The following is a 20,553-nucleotide window of genomic DNA, read 5'->3' as shown; positions in this document are numbered from 1 at the left end:
AACAACGTTGTGTTAATCTATTTTCAGTTGGATTACCCAGTTTCTGTTTTCAATCTTAACCCAAACATCGATCAAGCTATAAAAATATGAAAGAGCTGCTTGACCATGACGAGATTTGAATACACAACTTTCTGATATGGATTCAGAAGCACTACAGTTGAATTAAGATCTTCACAATCAGATTCAGTGATTTCCAGTCAAAAATTAAGAATCTGGTAATAAACCCTCTTTTCTTACAAATTCAAAGATGGCAATGGTAAAAATAAATTAATAGGTGCTTATGGCATTAATTACATTTACTAATGTTTGGACCTCAATTCCCAGTAACAATTCTTATCAAAGTCCTCTTGAAACGATTATAATCTGTAGAACTAAAAAATGCAGTATCTTAAACACTGCAGCCTGGTAGCAACATAGTCGAGTTAACTTTTGTCAGTTGGACTACGCTGTTACTGTTTTCAATAATAACCCAAACATCAATCAAGATATGAAAAGACATAAAGAGCTGATTGACCCCGACGTCATTTGAACACGCAACCTTCTGCTCTGAAGTCAGACGCGCTACTGTTGCGCCACGAGGTCAGTTGAAAAGTGTTGTTGCTCCCATACTTCACATGAAAAGTGCATGATAAAATATATGGACACCATCTTGAAATTTGCTACTTATAATCACAGTTTGGAAAAGGTATAAACAAGGATGAATTAAGGTCTTCACTTTCAGATTCAGGGATTTCCAATTAAAAATTTAGAATATAGTAATAAACCCTTTTTTCTTACAAATTCAAAGATGACAATGGTATGAACAAATTAATAGGTGTTTCTGACTTGCCACAAATTTCCTGTTTTGAACTCAGTTCCCAATGATATATCTCATCAAAGGATTGTTGAAAAGATTTTATTCAGTAGAATTAAAAAAGCAATTTTTCAAACACTTTCCTGACAGGTGGCAACAAGATCATGATAATCTATTGTCAGTTAGAATACGCAGTTTCTGTTTTCAATCTTAACCCAAACATCGATCAACTTTTAAAAAGATGAAAGAGATACTTGAACGTGACATAATTTAAACATGCATCATTCTGACCTGGAGTAAGGTGCACTACCATCAGTGTATGAGGACAGCAGTAAAACCTGCTTGCTCCCATAATTCACTTGTAAAGTGCATGAGGAAATATACAGACACCATCTTGAAATTTGCTACTTTAAATCACAGTTTAGAAAAGTAATAACAAGGATGAATTAGGATCTTCACGTTCCGATTCAGGGATTTCCAGTTTAAAGTTTAGATTCTAGTAATAAGCCTGATTTTCTTACAAATTCAAAGATGACAATGGTATGAACAAAGCGATAGGTGTTCCTGGCATTTATTACATTTATTAATGTTTTTAACTCAATTCCCAATAATATTTCTCATCAAAGTATTGTTGATAAGATTTTAATCTATAGAATTAAAAAAACACTTTTTTAAAAACTGTTCTGACCTGTGTCAACAACGTTGTGTTAATCTATTTTCAGTTGGATTACCCAGTTTCTGTTTTCAATCTTAACCCAAACATCGATCAAGCTATAAAAATATGAAAGAGCTGCTTGACCATGACGTGATTTGAATACACAACTTTCTGATATGGATTCAGAAGCACTACAGTTGAATTAAGATCTTCACAATCAGATTCAGTGAACAAATTAATAGGTGTTTCTGACTTGCCACAAATTTCCTGTTTTGAACTCAGTTCCCAATGATATATCTCATCAAAGGATTGTTGAAAAGATTTTATTCAGTAGAATTAAAAAAGCAATTTTTCAAACACTTTCCTGACAGGTGGCAACAAGATCATGATAATCTATTGTCAGTTAGAATATGCAGTTTCTGTTTTCAATCTTAACCCAAACATCGATCAACTTTTAAAAAGATGAAAGAGATACTTGAACGTGACATAATTTAAACATGCATCATTCTGACCAGGAGTAAGGCGCACTACCATCAGTGTATGAGGACAGCAGTAAAACTTGCTTGCTCCCATAATTCACTTGTAAAGTGCATGAGGAAATATACAGACACCATCTTGAAATTTGCTACTTTAAATCACAGTTTAGAAAAGTAATGACAAGGATGAATTAGGATCTTCACGTTCCGATTCAGGGATTTCCAGTTTAAAGTTTAGATTCTAGTAATAAGCCTGATTTTCTTACAAATTCAAAGATGACAATGGTATGAACAAAGCGATAGGTGTTCCTGGCATTTATTAATGTTTTTAACTCAATTCCCAATAATATTTCTCATCAAAGTATTGTTGATAAGATTTTAATCTATAGAATTAAAAAAACACTTTTTTAAAAACTGTTCTGACCTGTGTCAACAACGTTGTGTTAATCTATTTTCAGTTGGATTACCCAGTTTCTGTTTTCAATCTTAACCCAAACATCGATAAAGCTATAAAAATATGAAACAGCTGCTTGACCATGACGTGATTTGAATACACAACTTTCTGATATGGATTCAGAAGCACTACAGTTGAATTAAGATCTTCACAATCAGATTCAGTGATTTCCAGTCAAAAATTAAGAATCTGGTAATAAACCCTCTTTTCTTACAAATTCAAAGATGGCAATGGTAAAAATAAATTAATAGGTGCTTATGGCATTAATTACATTTACTAATGTTTGGACCTCAATTCCCAATAACAATTCTTATCAAAGTCCTCTTGAAACGATTATAATCTGTAGAACTAAAAAATGCAGTATCTTAAACACTGCAGCCTGGTAGCAACAAAGTCGAGTTAACTTTTGTCAGTTGGACTACGCTGTTACTGTTTTCAATAATAACCCAAACATCAATCAAGATATGAAAAGACATAAAGAGCTGATTGACTCCGACGTGATTTGAACACGCAACCTTCTGATATGGAGTCAGACGCGCTACTGTTGCGCCACGAGGTCAGTTGAACAGTGTTGTTGCTCCCATACTTCACATGAAAAGTTCATGATAAAATATATGGACACCATCTTGAAATTTGCTACTTATAATCACAGTTTGGAAAAGGTATAAACAAGGATGAATTAAGGTCTTCACTTTCAGATTCAGGGATTTCCAATTAAAAATTTAGAATATAGTAATAAACCCTTTTTTCTTACAAATTCAAAGATGACAATGGTATGAACAAATTAATAGGTGTTTCTGACTTGCCACAAATTTCCTGTTTTGAACTCAGTTCCCAATGATATATCTCATCAAAGGATTGTTGAAAAGATTTTATTCAGTAGAATTAAAAAAGCAATTTTTCAAACACTTTCCTGACAGGTGGCAACAAGATCATGATAATCTATTGTCAGTTAGAATACGCAGTTTCTGTTTTCAATCTTAACCCAAACATCGATCAACTTTTAAAAAGATGAAAGAGATACTTGAACGTGACATAATTTAAACATGCATCATTCTGACCAGGAGTAAGGCGCACTACCGTCAGTGTATGAGGACAGCAGTAAAACTTGCTTGCTCCCATAATTCACTTGTAAAGTGCATGAGGAAATATACAGACACCATCTTGAAATTTGCTACTTTAAATCACAGTTTAGAAAAGTAATAACAAGGATGAATTAGGATCTTCACGTTCCGATTCAGGGATTTCCAGTTTAAAGTTTAGATTCTAGTAATAAGCCTGATTTTCTTACAAATTCAAAGATGACAATGGTATGAACAAAGCGATAGGTGTTCCTGGCATTTATTACATTTATTAATGTTTTTAACTCAATTCCCAATAATATTTCTCATCAAAGTATTGTTGATAAGATTTTAATCTATAAAATTAAAAAAACACTTTTTTAAAAACTGTTCTGACCTGTGTCAACAACGTTGTGTTAATCTATTTTCAGTTGGATTACCCAGTTTCTGTTTTCAATCTTAACCCAAACATCGATCAAGCTATAAAAATATGAAAGAGCTGCTTGACCATGACGTGATTTGAATACACAACTTTCTGATATGGATTCAGAAGCACTACAGTTGAATTAAGATCTTCACAATCAGATTCAGTGATTTCCAGTCAAAAATTAAGAATCTGGTAATAAACCCTCTTTTCTTACAAATTCAAAGATAGCAATGGTAAAAATAAATTAATAGGTGCTTATGGCATTAATTACATTTATTAATGTTGGGAACTCAAATCCCAATAACAATTCTTATCAAAGTCCTCTTGAAACGATTATAATCTGTAGAACTAAAAAATGCAGTTTCTTAAACACTGCAGCCTGGTAGCAACAAATTCGAGTTAACTTTTGTCAGTTGGACTACGCAGTTACTGTTTTCAATAATAACCCAAACATCAATCAAGATATGAAAAGACATAAACATCTGATTGACCCCGATGTGATTTGAACACACAACCTTCTGATCTGGAGTCAGACGCGCTACCGTTGCGCCACGAGGTCAGTTGAAAAGTGTTGTTGCTCCCATACTTCACATGAAAAGTGCATGATAAAATATATGGACACCATCTTGAAATTTGCTACTTATAATCACAGTTTGGAAAAGATATAAACAAAGATGAATTAAGGTCTTCACTTTCAGATTCAGGGATTTCCAATTAAAAATTTAGAATATAGCAATAAACCCTTTTTTCTTACAAATTCAAAGATGACAATGGTATGAACAAATTAATAGGTGTTTCTGACTTGCCACAAATTTTCTGTTTTGAACTCAGTTCCCAATGATATATCTCATCAAAGGATTGTTGAAAAGATTTTATTCAGTAGAATTAAAAAAGCAATTTTTCAAACACTTTCCTGACAGGTGGCAACAAGATCATGATAATCTATTGTCAGTTAGAATACGCAGTTTCTGTTTTCAATCTTAACCCAAACATCGATCAACTTTTAAAAAGATGAAAGAGATACTTGAACGTGACATAATTTAAACATGCATCATTCTGACCAGGAGTAAGGGGCACTACCGTCAGTGTATGAGGACAGCTGTAAAACTTGCTTGCTCCCATAATTCACTTGTAAAGTGCATGAGGAAATATACAGACACCATCTTGAAATTTGCTACTTTAAATCACAGTTTAGAAAAGTAATAACAAGGATGAATTAGGATCTTCACGTTCCGATTCAGGGATTTCCAGTTTAAGGTTTAGATTCTAGTAATAAGCCTGATTTTCTTACAAATTCAAAGATGACAATGGTATGAACAAAGCGATAGGTTTTCCTGGCATTTATTACATTTATTAATGTTTTTAACTCAATTCCCAATAATATTTCTCATCAAAGTATTGTTGATAAGATTTTAATCTATAGAATTAAAAAAACACTTTTTTAAAAACTGTTCTGACCTGTGTCAACAACGTTGTGTTAATCTGTTTTCAGTTGGATTACCCAGTTTCTGTTTTCAATCTTAACCCAAACATCGATCAAGCTATAAAAATATGAAAGAGCTGCTTGACCATGACGTGATTTGAATACACAACTTTCTGATATGGATTCAGAAGCACTACAGTTGAATTAAGATCTTCACAATCAGATTCAGTGATTTCCAGTCAAAAATTAAGAATCTGGTAATAAACCCTCTTTTCTTACAAATTCATAGATGGCAATGGTAAAAATAAATTAATAGGTGCTTATGGCATTAATTACATTTATTAATGCTTGGAACTCAATTCCCAATAACAATTCTTATCAAAGTCCTCTTGAAACGATTATAATCTGTAGAACTAAAAAATGCAGTTTCTTAAACACTGCAGCCTGGTAGCAACAAAGTCGAGTTAACTTTTGTCAAGTTGGACTACGCAGTTGCTGTTTTCAATAATAACCCAAACATCAATCAAGATATGAAAAGACATAAAGAGCTGATTGACCTCGACGTGATTTGAACACGCAACCTTCTGCTCTGGAGTCAGACGCGCTACCGTTGCGCCACGAGGTCATTTGAACAGTGTTGTTGCTCCCATACTTCACATGAAAAGTGCATGATAAAATATATGGACACCATCTTGAAATTTGCTACTTATAATCACAGTTTGGAAAATATATAAACAAGGATGAATTAAGGTCTTCACTTTCAGATTCAGGGATTTCCAATTAAAAATTTAGAATATAGTAATAAACCCTTTTTTCTTACAAATTCAAAGATGACAATGGTATGAACAAATTAATAGGTGTTTCTGACTTGCCACAAATTTCCTGTTTTGAACTCAGTTCCCAATGATATATCTCATCAAAGGATTGTTGAAAAGATTTTATTCAGTAGAATTAAAAAAGCAATTTTTCAAACACTTTCCTGACAGGTGGCAACAAGATCATGATAATCTATTGTCAGTTAGAATACGCAGTTTCTGTTTTCAATCTTAACCCAAACATCGATCAACTTTTAAAAAGATGAAAGAGATACTTGAACGTGACATAATTTAAACATGCATCATTCTGACCAGGAGTAAGGCGCACTACCGTCAGTGTATGAGGACAGCTGTAAAACTTACTTGCTCCCATAATTCACTTGTAAAGTGCATGAGGAAATATACAGACACCATCTTGAAATTTGCTACTTTAAATCACAGTTTAGAAAAGTAATAACAAGGATGAATTAGGATCTTCACGTTCCGATTCAGGGATTTCCAGTTTAAAGTTTAGATTCTAGTAATAAGCCTGATTTTCTTACAAATTCAAAGATGACAATGGTATGAACAAAGCGATAGGTGTTCCTGGCATTTATTACATTTATTAATGTTTTTAACTCAATTCCCAATAATATTTCTCATCAAAGTATTGTTGATAAGATTTTAATCTATAGAATTAAAAAAACACTTTTTTAAAAACTGTTCTGACCTGTGTCAACAACGTTGTGTTAATCTATTTTCAGTTGGATTACCCAGTTTCTGTTTTCAATCTTAACCCAAACATCGATCAAGCTATAAAAATATGAAAGAGCTGCTTGACCATGACGAGATTTGAATACACAACTTTCTGATATGGATTCAGAAGCACTACAGTTGAATTAAGATCTTCACAATCAGATTCAGTGATTTCCAGTCAAAAATTAAGAATCTGGTAATAAACCCTCTTTTCTTACAAATTCAAAGATGGCAATGGTAAAAATAAATTAATAGGTGCTTATGGCATTAATTACATTTACTAATGTTTGGACCTCAATTCCCAGTAACAATTCTTATCAAAGTCCTCTTGAAACGATTATAATCTGTAGAACTAAAAAATGCAGTATCTTAAACACTGCAGCCTGGTAGCAACATAGTCGAGTTAACTTTTGTCAGTTGGACTACGCTGTTACTGTTTTCAATAATAACCCAAACATCAATCAAGATATGAAAAGACATAAAGAGCTGATTGACCCCGACGTCATTTGAACACGCAACCTTCTGCTCTGAAGTCAGACGCGCTACTGTTGCGCCACGAGGTCAGTTGAAAAGTGTTGTTGCTCCCATACTTCACATGAAAAGTGCATGATAAAATATATGGACACCATCTTGAAATTTGCTACTTATAATCACAGTTTGGAAAAGGTATAAACAAGGATGAATTAAGGTCTTCACTTTCAGATTCAGGGATTTCCAATTAAAAATTTAGAATATAGTAATAAACCCTTTTTTCTTACAAATTCAAAGATGACAATGGTATGAACAAATTAATAGGTGTTTCTGACTTGCCACAAATTTCCTGTTTTGAACTCAGTTCCCAATGATATATCTCATCAAAGGATTGTTGAAAAGATTTTATTCAGTAGAATTAAAAAAGCAATTTTTCAAACACTTTCCTGACAGGTGGCAACAAGATCATGATAATCTATTGTCAGTTAGAATACGCAGTTTCTGTTTTCAATCTTAACCCAAACATCGATCAACTTTTAAAAAGATGAAAGAGATACTTGAACGTGACATAATTTAAACATGCATCATTCTGACCTGGAGTAAGGTGCACTACCATCAGTGTATGAGGACAGCAGTAAAACCTGCTTGCTCCCATAATTCACTTGTAAAGTGCATGAGGAAATATACAGACACCATCTTGAAATTTGCTACTTTAAATCACAGTTTAGAAAAGTAATAACAAGGATGAATTAGGATCTTCACGTTCCGATTCAGGGATTTCCAGTTTAAAGTTTAGATTCTAGTAATAAGCCTGATTTTCTTACAAATTCAAAGATGACAATGGTATGAACAAAGCGATAGGTGTTCCTGGCATTTATTACATTTATTAATGTTTTTAACTCAATTCCCAATAATATTTCTCATCAAAGTATTGTTGATAAGATTTTAATCTATAGAATTAAAAAAACACTTTTTTAAAAACTGTTCTGACCTGTGTCAACAACGTTGTGTTAATCTATTTTCAGTTGGATTACCCAGTTTCTGTTTTCAATCTTAACCCAAACATCGATCAAGCTATAAAAATATGAAAGAGCTGCTTGACCATGACGTGATTTGAATACACAACTTTCTGATATGGATTCAGAAGCACTACAGTTGAATTAAGATCTTCACAATCAGATTCAGTGATTTCCAGTCAAAAATTAAGAATCTGGTAATAAACCCTCTTTTCTTACAAATTCAAAGATGGCAATGGTAAAAATAAATTAATAGGTGCTTATGGCATTAATTACATTTACTAATGTTTGGACCTCAATTCCCAGTAACAATTCTTATCAAAGTCCTCTTGAAACGATTATAATCTGTAGAACTAAAAATGCAGTATCTTAAACACTGCAGCCTGGTAGCAACATAGTCGAGTTAACTTTTGTCAGTTGGACTACGCTGTTACTGTTTTCAATAATAACCCAAACATCAATCAAGATATGAAAAGACATAAAAAGCTGATTGACCCCGACGTCATTTGAACACGCAACCTTCTGCTCTGAAGTCAGACGCGCTACTGTTGCACCACGAGGTCAGTTGAAAAGTGTTGTTGCTCCCATACTTCACATGAAAAGTGCATGATAAAATATATGGACACCATCTTGAAATTTGCTACTTATAATCACAGTTTGGAAAAGGTATAAACAAGGATGAATTAAGGTCTTCACTTTCAGATTCAGGGATTTCCAATTAAAAATTTAGAATATAGTAATAAACCCTTTTTTCTTACAAATTCAAAGATGACAATGGTATGAACAAATTAATAGGTGTTTCTGACTTGCCACAAATTTCCTGTTTTGAACTCAGTTCCCAATGATATATCTCATCAAAGGATTGTTGAAAAGATTTTATTCAGTAGAATTAAAAAAGCAATTTTTCAAACACTTTCCTGACAGGTGGCAACAAGATCATGATAATCTATTGTCAGTTAGAATATGCAGTTTCTGTTTTCAATCTTAACCCAAACATCGATCAACTTTTAAAAAGATGAAAGAGATACTTGAACATGACATAATTTAAACATGCATCATTCTGACCAGGAGTAAGGCGCACTACCGTCAGTGTATGAGGACAGCTGTAAAACTTGCTTGCTCCCATAATTCACTTGTAAAGTGCATGAGGAAATATACAGACACCATCTTGAAATTTGCTACTTTAAATCACAGTTTAGAAAAGTAATAACAAGGATGAATTAGGATCTTCACGTTCCGATTCAGGGATTTCCAGTTTAAAGTTTAGATTCTAGTAATAAGCCTGATTTTCTTACAAATTCAAAGATGACAATGGTATGAACAAAGCGATAGGTGTTCCTGGCATTTATTACATTTATTAATGTTTTTAACTCAATTCCCAATAATATTTCTCATCAAAGTATTGTTGATAAGATTTTAATCTATAGAATTAAAAAAACACTTTTTTAAAAACTGTTCTGACCTGTGTCAACAACGTTGTGTTAATCTATTTTCAGTTGGATTACCCAGTTTCTGTTTTCAATCTTAACCCAAACATCGATCAAGCTATAAAAATATGAAAGAGCTGCTTGACCATGACGTGATTTGAATACACAACTTTCTGATATGGATTCAGAAGCACTACAGTTGAATTAAGATCTTCACAATCAGATTCAGTGAACAAATTAATAGGTGTTTCTGACTTGCCACAAATTTCCTGTTTTGAACTCAGTTCCCAATGATATATCTCATCAAAGGATTGTTGAAAAGATTTTATTCAGTAGAATTAAAAAAGCAATTTTTCAAACACTTTCCTGACAGGTGGCAACAAGATCATGATAATCTATTGTCAGTTAGAATATGCAGTTTCTGTTTTCAATCTTAACCCAAACATCGATCAACTTTTAAAAAGATGAAAGAGATACTTGAACGTGACATAATTTAAACATGCATCATTCTGACCAGGAGTAAGGCGCACTACCATCAGTGTATGAGGACAGCAGTAAAACTTGCTTGCTCCCATAATTCACTTGTAAAGTGCATGAGGAAATATACAGACACCATCTTGAAATTTGCTACTTTAAATCACAGTTTAGAAAAGTAATGACAAGGATGAATTAGGATCTTCACGTTCCGATTCAGGGATTTCCAGTTTAAAGTTTAGATTCTAGTAATAAGCCTGATTTTCTTACAAATTCAAAGATGACAATGGTATGAACAAAGCGATAGGTGTTCCTGGCATTTATTAATGTTTTTAACTCAATTCCCAATAATATTTCTCATCAAAGTATTGTTGATAAGATTTTAATCTATAGAATTAAAAAAACACTTTTTTAAAAACTGTTCTGACCTGTGTCAACAACGTTGTGTTAATCTATTTTCAGTTGGATTACCCAGTTTCTGTTTTCAATCTTAACCCAAACATCGATAAAGCTATAAAAATATGAAACAGCTGCTTGACCATGACGTGATTTGAATACACAACTTTCTGATATGGATTCAGAAGCACTACAGTTGAATTAAGATCTTCACAATCAGATTCAGTGATTTCCAGTCAAAAATTAAGAATCTGGTAATAAACCCTCTTTTCTTACAAATTCAAAGATGGCAATGGTAAAAATAAATTAATAGGTGCTTATGGCATTAATTACATTTACTAATGTTTGGACCTCAATTCCCAATAACAATTCTTATCAAAGTCCTCTTGAAACGATTATAATCTGTAGAACTAAAAAATGCAGTATCTTAAACACTGCAGCCTGGTAGCAACAAAGTCGAGTTAACTTTTGTCAGTTGGACTACGCTGTTACTGTTTTCAATAATAACCCAAACATCAATCAAGATATGAAAAGACATAAAGAGCTGATTGACTCCGACGTGATTTGAACACGCAACCTTCTGATATGGAGTCAGACGCGCTACTGTTGCGCCACGAGGTCAGTTGAACAGTGTTGTTGCTCCCATACTTCACATGAAAAGTTCATGATAAAATATATGGACACCATCTTGAAATTTGCTACTTATAATCACAGTTTGGAAAAGGTATAAACAAGGATGAATTAAGGTCTTCACTTTCAGATTCAGGGATTTCCAATTAAAAATTTAGAATATAGTAATAAACCCTTTTTTCTTACAAATTCAAAGATGACAATGGTATGAACAAATTAATAGGTGTTTCTGACTTGCCACAAATTTCCTGTTTTGAACTCAGTTCCCAATGATATATCTCATCAAAGGATTGTTGAAAAGATTTTATTCAGTAGAATTAAAAAAGCAATTTTTCAAACACTTTCCTGACAGGTGGCAACAAGATCATGATAATCTATTGTCAGTTAGAATACGCAGTTTCTGTTTTCAATCTTAACCCAAACATCGATCAACTTTTAAAAAGATGAAAGAGATACTTGAACGTGACATAATTTAAACATGCATCATTCTGACCAGGAGTAAGGCGCACTACCGTCAGTGTATGAGGACAGCAGTAAAACTTGCTTGCTCCCATAATTCACTTGTAAAGTGCATGAGGAAATATACAGACACCATCTTGAAATTTGCTACTTTAAATCACAGTTTAGAAAAGTAATAACAAGGATGAATTAGGATCTTCACGTTCCGATTCAGGGATTTCCAGTTTAAAGTTTAGATTCTAGTAATAAGCCTGATTTTCTTACAAATTCAAAGATGACAATGGTATGAACAAAGCGATAGGTGTTCCTGGCATTTATTACATTTATTAATGTTTTTAACTCAATTCCCAATAATATTTCTCATCAAAGTATTGTTGATAAGATTTTAATCTATAGAATTAAAAAAACACTTTTTTAAAAACTGTTCTGACCTGTGTCAACAACGTTGTGTTAATCTATTTTCAGTTGGATTACCCAGTTTCTGTTTTCAATCTTAACCCAAACATCGATCAAGCTATAAAAATATGAAAGAGCTGCTTGACCATGATGTGATTTGAATACACAACTTTCTGATATGGATTCAGAAGCACTACAGTTGAATTAAGATCTTCACAATCAGATTCAGTGATTTCCTGTCAAAAATTAAGAATCTGGTAATAAACCCTCTTTTCTTACAAATTCAAAGATGGCAATGGTAAAAATAAATTAATAGGTGCTTATGGCATTAATTACATTTATTAATGTTTGGAACTCAATTCCCAATAACAATTCTTATCAAAGTCCTCTTGAAACGATTATAATCTGTAGAACTAAAAAATGCAGTTTCTTAAACACTGCAGCCTGGTAGCAACAAAGTCGAGTTAACTTTTGTCAAGTTGGACTACGCAGTTGCTGTTTTCAATAATAACCCAAGCATCAATTAAGATATGAAAAGACATAAAGAGCTGATTGACCCCGACGTGATTTGAACACGCAACCTTCTGATCTGGAGTCAGACGCGCTACCGTTGCGCCACGAGGTCAGTTGAAAAGTGTTGTTGCTCCCATACTTCACATGAAAAGTGCATGATAAAATATATGGACACCATCTTGAAATTTGCTACTTATAATCACAGTTTGGAAAAGATATAAACAAGGATGAATTAAGGTCTTCACTTTCAGATTCAGGGATTTCCAATTAAAAATTTAGAATATACAGTAGTAATAAACCCTTTTTTCTTACAAATTCAAAGATGACAATGGTATGAACAAATTAATAGGTGTTTCTGACTTGCCACAAATTTCCTGTTTTGAACTCAGTTCCCAATGATATATCTCATCAAAGGATTGTTGAAAAGATTTTATTCAGTAGAATTAAAAAAGCAATTTTTCAAACACTTTCCTGACAGGTGGCAACAAGATCATGATAATCTATTGTCAGTTAGAATACGCAGTTTCTGTTTTCAATCTTAACCCAAACATCGATCAACTTTTAAAAAGATGAAAGAGATACTTGAACGTGACATAATTTAAACATGCATCATTCTGACCAGGAGTAAGGCGCACTACCGTCAGTGTATGAGGACAGCAGTAAAACTTGCTTGCTCCCATAATTCACTTGTAAAGTGCATGAGGAAATATACTGACACCATCTTGAAATTTGCTACTTTAAATCACAGTTTAGAAAAGTAATAACAAGGATGAATTAGGATCTTCACGTTCCGATTCAGGGATTTCCAGTTTAAAGTTTAGATTCTAGTAATAAGCCTGATTTTCTTACAAATTCAAAGATGACAATGGTATGAACAAAGTGATAGGTGTTCCTGGCATTTATTACATTTATTAATGTTTTTAACTCAATTCCCAATAATATTTCTCATCAAAGTATTGTTGATAAGATTTTAATCTATAGAATTAAAAAAACACTTTTTTAAAAACTGTTCTGACCTGTGTCAACAACGTTGTGTTAATCTATTTTCAGTTGGATTACCCAGTTTCTGTTTTCAATCTTAACCCAAACATCGATCAAGCTATAAAAATATGAAAGAGCTGCTTGACCATGACGTGATTTGAATACACAACTTTCTGATATGGATTCAGAAGCACTACAGTTGAATTAAGATCTTCACAATCAGATTCAGTTATTTCCAGTCAAAAATTAAGAATCTGGTAATAAACCCTCTTTTCTTACAAATTCAAAGATGGCAATGGTAAAAATAAATTAATAGGTGCTTATGGCATTAATTACATTTATTAATGTTGGGAACTCAATTCCCAATAACAATTCTTATCAAAGTCCTCTTGAAACGATTATAATCTGTAGAACTAAAAAATGCAGTTTCTTAAACACTGCAGCCTGGTAGCAACAAAGTCGAGTTAACTTTTGTCAAGTTGGACTACGCAGTTGCTGTTTTCAATAATAACAAAAGCATCAATTAAGATATGAAAAGACATAAAGAGCTGATTGACCCCGACGTGATTTGAACACGCAACCTTCTGATCTGGAGTCAGAAGCGCCACCGTTGCGCCACGAGGTCAGTTGAAAAGTGTTGTTGCTCCCATACTTCACATGAAAAGTGCATGATAAAATATATGGACACCATCTTGAAATTTGCTACTTATAATCACAGTTTGGAAAAGATATAAACAAGGATGAATTAAGGTCTTCACTTTCAGATTCAGGGATTTCTAATTAAAAATTTAGAATATACTGTAGTAATAAACCCTTTTTTCTTACAAATTCAAAGATGACAATGGTATGAACAAATTAATAGGTGTTTCTGACTTGCCACAAATTTCCTGTTTTGAACTCAGTTCCCAATGATATATCTCATCAAAGGATTGTTGAAAAGATTTTATTCAGTAGAATTAAAAAAGCAATTTTTCAAACACTTTCCTGACAGGTGGCAACAAGATCATGATAATCTATTGTCAGTTAGAATACGCAGTTTCTGTTTTCAATCTTAACCCAAACATCGATCAACTTTTAAAAAGATGAAAGAGATACTTGAACGTGACATAATTTAAACATGCATCATTCTGACCAGGAGTAAGGCGCACTACCGTCAGTGTATGAGGACAGCAGTAAAACATGCTTGCTCCCATAATTCACTTGTAAAGTGCATGAGGAAATATACAGACACCATCTTGAAATGTGCTACTTTAAATCACAGTTTAGAAAAGTAAAAAGGATGAATTAGGATCTTCACGTTCCGATTCAGGGATTTCCAGTTTAAAGTTTAGATTCTAGTAATAAGCCTGATTTTCTTACAAATTCAAAGATGACAATGGTATGAACAAAGCGATAGGTGTTCCTGGCATTTATTACATTTATTAATGTTTTTAACTCAATTCCCAATAATATTTCTCATCAAAGTATTGTTGATAAGATTTTAATCTATAGAATTAAAAAAACACTTTTTTAAAAACTGTTCTGACCTGTGTCAACAACGTTGTGTTAATCTGTTTTCAGTTGGATTACCCAGTTTCTGTTTTCAATCTTAGCCCAAACATCGATCAAGCTATAAAAATATGAAAGAGCTGCTTGACCATGACGTGATTTGAATACACAACTTTCTGATATGGATTCAGAAGCACTACAGTTGAATTAAGATCTTCACAATCAGATTCAGTGATTTCCAGTCAAAAATTAAGAATCTGGTAATAAACCCTCTTTTCTTACAAATTCAAAGATGGCAATGGTAAAAATAAATTGATAGGTGCTTATGGCATTAATTACATTTATTAATGTTTGGAACTCAATTCCCAATAACAATTCTTATCAAAGTCCTCTTGAAACGATTATAATCTGTAGAACTAAAAAATGCAGTTTCTTAAACACTGCAGCCTGGTAGCAACAAAGTCGAGTTAACTTTTGTCAAGTTGGACTACGCAGTTGCTGTTTTCAATAAAAACCCAAGCATCAATTAAGATATGAAAAGACATAAAGAGCTGATTGACCCCGACGTGATTTGAACACTCAACCTTCTGATCTGGAGTCAGACGCGCTACCGTTGCGCCATGAGGTCAGTTGAAAAGTGTTGTTGCTCCCATACTTCACATGAAAAGTGCATGATAAAATATATGGACACCATCTTGAAATTTGCTACTTATAATCACAGTTTGGAAAAGATATAAACAAGGATGAATTAAGGTCTTCACTTTCAGATTCAGGGATTTCCAATTAAAAATTTAGAATATACAGTAGTAATAAACCCTTTTTTCTTACAAATTCAAAGATGACAATGGTATGAACAAATTAATAGGTGTTTCTGACTTGCCACAAATTTCCTGTTTTGAACTCAGTTCCCAATGATATATCTCATCAAAGGATTGTTGAAAAGATTTTATTCAGTAGAATTAAAAAAGCAATTTTTCAAACACTTTCCTGACAGGTGGCAACAAGATCATGATAATCTATTGTCAGTTAGAATACGCAGTTTCTGTTTTCAATCTTAACCCAAACATCGATCAACTTTTAAAAAGATGAAAGAGATACTTGAACGTGACATAATTTAAACATGCATCATTCTGACCAGGAGTAAGGCGCACTACCGTCAGTGTATGAGGACAGCAGTAAAACTTGCTTGCTCCCATAATTCACTTGTAAAGTGCATGAGGAAATATACAGACACCATCTTGAAATTTGCTACTTTAAATCACAGTTTAGAAAAGTAATAACAAGGATGAATTAGGATCTTCACGTTCCGATTCAGGGATTTCCAGTTTAAAGTTTAGATTCTAGTAATAAGCCTGATTTTCTTACAAATTCAAAGATGACAATGGTATGAACAAAGCGATAGGTGTTCCTGGCATTTATTACATTTATTAATGTTTTTAACTCAATTCCCAATAATATTTCTCATCAAAGTATTGTTGATAAGATTTTAATCTATAGAATTAAAAAAACACTTTTTTAAAAACTGTTCTGACCTGTGTCAACAACGTTGTGATAATCTATTTTCAGTTGGATTACCCAGTTTCTGTTTTCAATCTTAACCCAAACATCGACCAAGCTATAAAAATATGAAAGAGCTGCTTGACCATGACGTGATTTGAATACACAACTTTCTGATATGGATTCAGAAGCACTACAGTTGAATTAAGATCTTCACAATCAGATTCAGTGATTTCCAGTCAAAAATTAAGAATCTGGTAATAAACCCTCTTTTCTTACAAATTCAAAGATGGCAATGGTAAAAATAAATTAATAGGTGCTTATGGCATTAATTACATTTATTAATGTTTGGAACTCAATTCCCAATAACAATTCTTATTAAAGTCCTCTTGAAACGATTATAATCTGTAGAACTAAAAAATGCAGTTTCTTAAACACTGCAGCCTGGTAGCAACAAAGTCGAGTTAACTTTTGTCAAGTTGGACTACGCAGTTGCTGTTCTCAATAATAACCCAAACATCAATCAAGATATGAAAAGACATAAAGAGCTGATTGACCTCGAAGTGATTTGAACACGCAACCTTCTGATCTGGAGTCAGACGCGCTACCGTTGCGCCACGAGGTCAGTTGAAAAGTGTTGTTGCTCCCATACTTCACATGAAAAGTGCATGATAAAATATATGGACACCATCTTGAAATTTGCTACTTATAATCACAGTTTGGAAAAGATATAAACAAAGATGAATTAAGGTCTTCACTTTCAGATTCAGGGATTTCCAATTAAAAATTTAGAATATAGTAATAAACCCTTTTTTCTTACAAATTCAAAGATGACAATGGTATGAACAAATTAATAGGTGTTTCTGACTTGCCACAAATTTTCTGTTTTGAACTCAGTTCCCAATGATATATCTCATCAAAGGATTGTTGAAAAGATTTTATTCAGTAGAATTAAAAAAGCAATTTTTCAAACACTTTCCTGACAGGTGGCAACAAGATCATGATAATCTATTGTCAGTTAGAATACGCAGTTTCTGTTTTCAATCTTAACCCAAACATCGATCAACTTTTAAAAAGATGAAAGAGATACTTGAACGTGACATAATTTAAACATGCATCATTCTGACCAGGAGTAAGGCGCACTACCGTCAGTGTATGAGGACAGCAGTAAAACTTGCTTGCTCCCATAATTCACTTGTAAAGTGCATGAGGAAATATACAGACACCATCTTGAAATTTGCTACTTTAAATCACAGTTTAGAAAAGTAATAACAAGGATGAATTAGGATCTTCACGTTCCGATTCAGGGATTTCCAGTTTAAAGTTTAGATTCTAGTAATAAGCCTGATTTTCTTACAAATTCAAAGATGACAATGGTATGAACAAAGCGATAGGTGTTCCTGGCATTTATTACATTTATTAATGTTTTTAACTCAATTCCCAATAATATTTCTCATCAAAGTATTGTTGATAAGATTTTAATCTATAGAATTAAAAAAACACTTTTTTAAAAACTGTTCTGACCTGTGTCAACAACGTTGTGTTAATCTATTTTCAGCTGGATTACCCAGTTTCTGTTTTCAATCTTAACCCAAACATCGATCAAGCTATAAAAATATGAAAGAGCTGCTTGACCATGATGTGATTTGAATACACAACTTTCTGATATGGATTCAGAAGCACTACAGTTGAATTAAGATCTTCACAATCAGATTCAGTGATTTCCAGTCAAAAATTAAGAATCTGGTAATAAACCCTCTTTTCTTACAAATTCAAAGATGGCAATGGTAAAAATAAATTAATAGGTGCTTATGGCATTAATTACATTTATTAATGTTTGGAACTCAATTCCCAATAACAATTCTTATCAAAGTCCTCTTGAAACGATTATAATCTGTAGAACTAAAAAATGCAGTTTCTTAAACACTGCAGCCTGGTAGCAACAAAGTCGAGTTAACTTTTGTCAAGTTGGACTACGCAGTTGCTGTTTTCAATAATAACCCAAGCATCAATTAAGATATGAAAAGACATAAAGAGCTGATTGACCCCGACGTGATTTGAACACGCAACCTTCTGATCTGGAGTCAGACGCGCTACCGTTGCGCCACGAGGTCAGTTGAAAAGTGTTGTTGCTCCCATACTTCACATGAAAAGTGCATGATAAAATATATGGACACCATCTTGAAATTTGCTACTTATAATCACAGTTTGGAAAAGATATAAACAAGGATGAATTAAGGTCTTCACTTTCAGATTCAGGGATTTCCAATTAAAAATTTAGAATATACAGTAGTAATAAACCCTTTTTTCTTACAAATTCAAAGATGACAATGGTATGAACAAATTAATAGGTGTTTCTGACTTGCCACAAATTTCCTGTTTTGAACTCAGTTCCCAATGATATATCTCATCAAAGGATTGTTGAAAAGATTTTATTCAGTAGAATTAAAAAAGCAATTTTTCAAACACTTTCCTGACAGGTGGCAACAAGATCATGATAATCTATTGTCAGTTAGAATACGCAGTTTCTGTTTTCAATCTTAACCCAAACATCGATCAACTTTTAAAAAGATGAAAGAGATACTTGAACGTGACATAATTTAAACATGCATCATTCTGACCAGGAGTAAGGCGCACTACCGTCAGTGTATGAGGACAGCAGTAAAACTTGCTTGCTCCCATAATTCACTTGTAAAGTGCATGAGGAAATATACAGACACCATCTTGAAATTTGCTACTTTAAATCACAGTTTAGAAAAGGAATAACAAGGATGAATTAGGATCTTCACGTTCCGATTCAGGGATTTCCAGTTTAAAGTTTAGATTCTAGTAATAAGCCTGATTTTCTTACAAATTCAAAGATGACAATGGTATGAACAAAGCGATAGGTGTTCCTGGCATTTATTACATTTATTAATGTTTTTAACTCAATTCCCAATAATATTTCTCATCAAAGTATTGTTGATAAGATTTTAATCTATAGAATTAAAAAACACTTTTTTAAAAACTGTTCTGACCTGTGTCAACAACGTTGTGTTAATCTGTTTTCAGTTGGATTACCCAGTTTCTGTTTTCAATCTTAACCCAAACATCGATCAAGCTATAAAAATATGTAAGAGCTGCTTGACCATGACGTGATTTCAATACACAACTTTCTGATATGGATTCAGAAGCACTACAGTTGAATTAAGATCTTCACAATCAGATTCAGTGATTTCCAGTCAAAAATTAAGAATCTGGTAATAAACCCTCTTTTCTTACAAATTCATAGATGGCAATGGTAAAAATAAATTAATAGGTGCTTATGGCATTAATTACATTTATTAATGTTTGGAACTCAATTCCCAATAACAATTCTTATTAAAGTCCTCTTGAAACGATTATAATCTGTAGAACTAAAAAATGCAGTTTCTTAAACACTGCAGCCTGGTAGCAACAAAGTCGAGTTAACTTTTGTCAAGTTGGACTACGCAGTTGCTGTTTTCAATAATAACCCAAACATCAATCAAGATATGAAAAGACATAAAGAGCTGATTGACCTCGAAGTGATTTGAACACACAACCTTCTGATCTGGAGTCAGACGCGCTACCGTTGCGCCACGAGGTCAGTTGAAAAGTGTTGTTGCTCCCATACTTCACATGAAAAGTGCATGATAAAATATATGGACACCATCTTGAAATTTGCTACTTACAATCACAGTTTGGAAAAGATATAAACAAGGATGAATTAAGGTCTTCACTTTCAGATTCAGGGATTTCCAATTAAAAATTTAGAATATAGTAATAAACCCTTTTTTCTTACAAATTCAAAGATGACAATGGTATGAACAAATTAATAGGTGTTTCTGACTTGCCACAAATTTCCTGTTTTGAACTCAGTTCCCAATGATATATCTCATCAAAGGATTGTTGAAAAGATTTTATTCAGTAGATTTAAAAAAGCAATTTTTCAAACACTTTCCTGAC

At 33.0% G+C, this 20,553-nt stretch overlaps 10 non-coding genes across 10 annotated transcripts; all 10 read right to left on the bottom strand.

The window, feature by feature from the left end:
- Positions 1-2,865: 2,865 nt before the first annotated feature.
- TRNAW-CCA (transfer RNA tryptophan (anticodon CCA)) lies at positions 2,866-2,937 on the bottom strand. The gene has a single exon. It is a non-coding gene; the product is annotated as a tRNA-Trp (tRNA).
- Positions 2,938-4,353: 1,416 nt separating this feature from the next.
- TRNAW-CCA (transfer RNA tryptophan (anticodon CCA)) lies at positions 4,354-4,425 on the bottom strand. The gene has a single exon. It is a non-coding gene; the product is annotated as a tRNA-Trp (tRNA).
- A 1,417-nt stretch (positions 4,426-5,842) lies between these two features.
- TRNAW-CCA (transfer RNA tryptophan (anticodon CCA)) lies at positions 5,843-5,914 on the bottom strand. The gene has a single exon. It is a non-coding gene; the product is annotated as a tRNA-Trp (tRNA).
- A 5,258-nt stretch (positions 5,915-11,172) lies between these two features.
- Positions 11,173-11,244, bottom strand: TRNAW-CCA (transfer RNA tryptophan (anticodon CCA)). The gene has a single exon. It is a non-coding gene; the product is annotated as a tRNA-Trp (tRNA).
- Positions 11,245-12,661: 1,417 nt separating this feature from the next.
- On the bottom strand, positions 12,662-12,733 carry TRNAW-CCA (transfer RNA tryptophan (anticodon CCA)). The gene has a single exon. It is a non-coding gene; the product is annotated as a tRNA-Trp (tRNA).
- Positions 12,734-14,155: 1,422 nt separating this feature from the next.
- Positions 14,156-14,227, bottom strand: TRNAW-CCA (transfer RNA tryptophan (anticodon CCA)). The gene has a single exon. It is a non-coding gene; the product is annotated as a tRNA-Trp (tRNA).
- A 1,419-nt stretch (positions 14,228-15,646) lies between these two features.
- On the bottom strand, positions 15,647-15,718 carry TRNAW-CCA (transfer RNA tryptophan (anticodon CCA)). Its single transcript has one exon. It is a non-coding gene; the product is annotated as a tRNA-Trp (tRNA).
- A 1,422-nt stretch (positions 15,719-17,140) lies between these two features.
- On the bottom strand, positions 17,141-17,212 carry TRNAW-CCA (transfer RNA tryptophan (anticodon CCA)). Its single transcript has one exon. It is a non-coding gene; the product is annotated as a tRNA-Trp (tRNA).
- Positions 17,213-18,629: 1,417 nt separating this feature from the next.
- Positions 18,630-18,701, bottom strand: TRNAW-CCA (transfer RNA tryptophan (anticodon CCA)). Its single transcript has one exon. It is a non-coding gene; the product is annotated as a tRNA-Trp (tRNA).
- A 1,421-nt stretch (positions 18,702-20,122) lies between these two features.
- Positions 20,123-20,194, bottom strand: TRNAW-CCA (transfer RNA tryptophan (anticodon CCA)). The gene has a single exon. It is a non-coding gene; the product is annotated as a tRNA-Trp (tRNA).
- Positions 20,195-20,553: the final 359 nt, after the last annotated feature.

The sequence above is a fragment of the Dendrobates tinctorius genome, unplaced genomic scaffold, assembly GCF_039654945.1.
Source record: "Dendrobates tinctorius isolate UK_male_01 unplaced genomic scaffold, ASM3965494v1 ptg000178l, whole genome shotgun sequence".
In the NCBI taxonomy this organism is placed as follows: domain Eukaryota; kingdom Metazoa; phylum Chordata; class Amphibia; order Anura; family Dendrobatidae; genus Dendrobates; species Dendrobates tinctorius.
This window is presented reverse-complemented; position numbering and strand designations above follow the sequence as displayed.